Genomic DNA, 5,243 nt, shown 5'->3' with positions numbered 1-5,243 from the left:
TTAAATCTTTCATATCCCTGGTGAGCATATTTACATGATGCATGCGAGTTTGATGAAACAAACTAGTTTTTGCAAACTTGTTCCTAATTGAATTTACCTATTTGTTTCCCTTTATAATATGTACATGAGAAGTAAAGCTTGGTATGATTTGAATAAACACTAAACAGCAGATGCAGGATTCTCTAGTATAGAGTTACCTTTTTTGTAATCTGAAAAAAAGGCCTCATTGTGCTCCAAATCCAACAATTAGAATAGACCCTTACACTGGCCAAACACCATGTGATAATCGTGTATAGCCATGGCCAAAAGTTTTGAGAATGACACGTATTGGTTTTCACAAAGTCTGCTGCTTCAGTTTTTATGATGCCAATTTGCATATGCTTCAGAATGTCATGAAGAGTGATCAGATGAATTGCAATTAATTGCAAAGTCCCTCTTTGCCATGACAATGAACTTAGGGCCTGATTCAGAGCCGTTCGTTAACAGCTGTACGCTCGTTGCGTTCCGATGTTGAGTAACCGCGCATGCGTCAGTGTAACACTGCGCATGTGCGTACGGCAGATTGCGACCTTTTTTTGTCTCGTTCGTCAAATAGCGTACAGGAAGTGACATGTCAAATTGATTGACAGAACACGGCGTTTTTGGGCGTTGACGGGGGTGGAGATGGAAAAACGCAGGCGTGGCGAGGCATTTTTTGGGCGTACATACATTATCAGATGCGAACGTCAAATGTGTTCGTACCAACTCATACGTCACTGGATGATCCTCTTTCCCTTCAAAATGCTCGCACAGCTTAGGGTCTGGATTACTCGACCACATTGGCGATGGCCTTCTCCTCCGTCACGGCACTCCACGATGTTGCATCGATTAATCACGGCTTGTCAGAAAATCAATTAGTGTTGTATTGAAATCCGGCTTGGTATGTGTTTTGAAATCAGTTTTTTGGGTTAGCACAAAACCGTACGCAGGTGGAAATCATAGCTGCTAATGTCAGGATTACACAATCAATTTGCGTACATTTGTGGGGGTTTATTTTTGGGTTGATATTTGGTTTTTGGCCTATTGTAACAATAATGACATCATGTTTGTGTGTTTTTGGCCATTTTGCTTTTGCCTGGTGAATTTGCATCCTTATGTAAATTTTAAAACGTTCCTTAAAGAGCCCTTTTTTTTTTCTCATGTAAAATGTTGGTGTTGCGCGTTTTTGCCTTGTGGGCCAGGATTAAATGTAAACCATTTCTACAATAATGTCAGAATACAATGTCGTACATTTTTGGCAAATTTATTGTTAAAAAAAATCAATTTCATGCACATTTTTTACCCAAACATTTTTTGCAGGGTTAATTCCAACAATTTTAATAATTGGGCAAACATAAAAGTTATGGAAACGTAAAGCTAAAAATTAAAAACAATTCACAAGAAAGGAGAGGGAAGTTTTGGCCAGAAAGGAATATGGGGCAAGCACAGAAGGAGTGTGGGAAAAGTAGCCAGTGCTGTCAACGTTTTTTCCCCCGTTTGGCAGGGGGAGGGTGGGCGCTAGACCGGGTCCGGGATGTCATCGGGCTGGCCCGTCCAGAGGCAGATGTTGTGGCCTCTGGACTAGGCACAGGGCTAGGCACATTTGAAGGATTGGCTGATGTTGTGCCAGAGGTGGAGGATCCTGATGTTCCGGCAGGAAGGGAGGTCGGCTCCACCATGTGCTGGCGAACGAGCTGCTCCAGGGCATTGGCGATGCGGATGTTGGCCCTGGTATTTTCCGCCAGGGCCTGACCAATGGTCACGTTGGCCGCAGCATTTTGCTCCAGGGCCTCAGCCACCCGTACCAGACTGGCGTCCATCCTCTGCAGAATCTCCGTATGGAAATCCGATTTAAAATTGGGTTCTGTGAGGAGGGACACTGCCTGCGAGGGGGATTGCCCAGGACTGGCTTCTGCAGGGTCCTCAGCCGGATGTACTGGTTCCTCCCCTGCAGAGCCTGCCGAAATTCTGCGGCCAAGGCTCCCCTCTGGAGCAGACTCATCCGCCTGTGTCTCTGTTTGAAAAATGAGAAAAGAGTCACATTAGAATCTACATATTGGCACATTAACATTTCAGAGTTGGTGACATCACAATATTTACCTTGGACAACATGAGGAGCCGCAAAGTCTGGCATGTCCGTATCCATGTTGGACACGCCAAACACCTCCACAGCCTGCACACACCCCTGTGCCAGCTCTTCTAAATCATTCAACTCCAATGACACAGGGGTGGGACCCCCACCTGTCCCCCTTGCATGCCTAGCCCTTTCAGCCATTTTTTGTTTCAGGCGATATTTGAAGTCTTGCCATCTGTGGGTGAAAAAGTAGCCATTATTCATGCATTCTTTCCCCCAGTTTTTTTGGGTGGTCAAGTTTTTACTTACCACCGTTTGACATCCGGGGCTAGACGGACAAAATCACCCACCCTATTGACCGCAACGGCTACCTCCTCCCACATTCTCCACTTCTGGCTTGCAGTCATATTCCTGTCTGCCTGTGGCAGGATGTCCACACACTTCTGAACCAAAACCTCCATCTCCTTTCTTGTGAATTGTGGCTGCCTTTTCTTTTTGCCAGCTTTGGCCGGAATACTGGGCCCAGCAGCCTCTTCCATGTCATCCTCCTCACCTATTTGTTTAAATGTTGAGAATTGTAAACTTCACAACTTGCACTATATTATGTTTCAAATTAATCATTGTTTCCAAATGCCTGAAATACTTACCGCCAGAGTGTTGCCCATTGTTTCCCTGGTCTGTAGCCATGTCTTAGCTCCAAACAAGAAATACACCAGAACTTTTTGGTTGGCTCGTGCCGTATTTATACATGCGTCCTTATTTTTCGGCCGCATCATTGATTGTGCGTTCCTATGATCCCTCCTTAATTTGTGCGGGAAACTAAACACTGTTTATGGCTTGGGGCGTCTCGAGTCGAGGTGGCGTTTGTTGATTGTTGAAGGTTACGTTGGTCGGAGTTGATTGTTGGCGGGTTTTGGAGTTGGCGTTGGTGGGAGTACTTTTTGTTTGCTATATTTTTTTATTTCTTTTCCGTTCGCTTTTTTTCTGGTGTTTTTTTTTTTGGCGTTTAATTATTTGGTAAGTTTTTGCCAGTCTAACTTTTGATCAATTTGTGTCTCCTTCTTTTCCTGAATTTTTGAACGTTAATTTATCCAAATTTCATCTTTGTTATGTTTTTTTTGGCTCTGCCCCAACGACCTTTTGATCCGGAGATATCCGGAAATATTATCTATTGGTAAGTTTATTTTTTCACTTGGTTATTAAATGTTCATGTTTGTATTTACGAAACTTTGTTTGACCTTACACTTGTAACCTTTGTTTTTATTAGTCAGAAATGTTTCAAATATTTCGTGTTTTTCTATCTGCGTATTTTTGTACTTGTATTTGCGAACTAATTAGCGCATTTTTAACTGTTTCTATTTTGACTGGTATTTGCGAACTAATTAGCGCATTTTTAACTGTTTCTATTGTGACTGGTATTTGCGAACTAATTAGCGCATTTTTAACTGTTTCTATTGTGACTGGTATTTGCGAACTAATTAGCGCATTTTTAACTGTTTCTATTGTGACTGGTATTTGCGAACTATTTAGCACATTTTTAAATGCTTATTTAGACCCATTAAATTGGTTGTGTTTTCCCTTTAGCATTTGTGGCTTACATTTGGGCCCAATTTGAGGTAGTCTGCGCAATGTCGTTTTGCTCTTTGGGCAAATGTGTGTTTCTCCCCTTTTATGTTTTGTCTTGCACCCAATTTTGAATCATAAATGCCCTGCATAAATTGTAGCATTTTTATATTGTGATTATTTACAGTTTGCCCGTATCATGACAATACCCCGGCATGTAAGCATCAATGGATTGTATCATCAAGCTAAGTAAAAATCTTTTTTTTGGGGGGGGGAAAAAAGCCTTACATTCAAATCTTGCCATTTCAGGTTGATCTGGGTCGGATTGTTCTGGCCATGCTCCCGAAAGCCGGCCAACCTCAATCTCGTCCCAGACGTAGGCATCGTAGGCGTGCAAGGCCCCAGATATTTAGAACACGTGTCACCCTTTTTGGAATGCCCGATGATGAGGTTTTAAGACTCTACCGTCTTCCTCCCAAAATCATCATAGACACTCTCTCATTAATAGAGAGTGATCTTGAGCGGCAAATTGACAGTCCTACAGCAATAACACCACTTACGCAATTTATGGCCAGTATGTGGGGGGGCCATATGCGATGATGTGGTGGCCAGATATTTTAGGTAATTATTGGCAACACAACAGTGTTTAGACACAATGTGGTACGGATTGTTTGAGAACATCTAATTATTTTGTGTTTTTTTTCTCCATCTTCTGTTTGTTTTCATAATCTTTGGGACTCCAACGATGACTACTTCCTGCTACCCTAAAAAAACCTTCATGTGGAAACTTTGGGAATATATTATGGAACCCATATTGCAATGCCACATTTGTGGAATCATGTTGGCATGGTCCTTCGTCAACCAGTTCTTGATTTTTTGTTTGAATTTTAAAAGTTTGTTGTATGTGTTGTATTTATGATTATCACTGTGTGTTTTGTTTGTGAGTGAACACTTTGTTATTTTAGTTATGTTGTGAATAAATGTCTTGAGAGTGTAATTTTGTACCTTTTTTTGCCCATTACAAGCAAGTGTAACCAGGTTCACACACGTTACATTTGCCTAAGGGGTAATCCTGTAATGACGCAAGTTGAGCTAAAATGTAAGATGTTTTCTGGGTCCAAACCTACACCCAAAGGAATCCTGTACAATCAGTTGGCTTCGTAATATCGGCCTAAGCAGCTTGCCCCCCAAATAGGAACATGTAAAATGTAGTAATATATAATTTGTACAACACCAAAAAAGGCCAATCAGATTGTTACTGTTAGGTGTTTCTTGTGCCTGTTTTCCTAAAAAATACAACGCACAATCTTAGTGACAATAATTGCAAATCCTTGCTGGAAGAGTCTACTTATGTCAGTGTAAACAATCTCTGATTTGGAAACAAGGAATGAGACAGAACGTTAAGTTTAAATTTGTAATTTATTTAACTTTTGTAAAAAAAAAAACTAAAACTGGTTCCTAAGGAGGACCGACATATGGTCAAGGACCACCAGCAGCCCGATGACGTGGTCACGCATACGCCCCACACATCCGGCTAATTCAGCCATACGCCTCTGTTCCTCTGTGGGTTAGAAAAGTGTGGGGATTA

This window comes from Taudactylus pleione, unplaced genomic scaffold (assembly GCF_031769625.1).
Source record: "Taudactylus pleione unplaced genomic scaffold, aTauple2 ptg000354l, whole genome shotgun sequence".
NCBI classification, from domain to species: domain Eukaryota; kingdom Metazoa; phylum Chordata; class Amphibia; order Anura; family Myobatrachidae; genus Taudactylus; species Taudactylus pleione.
Note: the sequence above shows the minus strand (reverse complement) of the source record.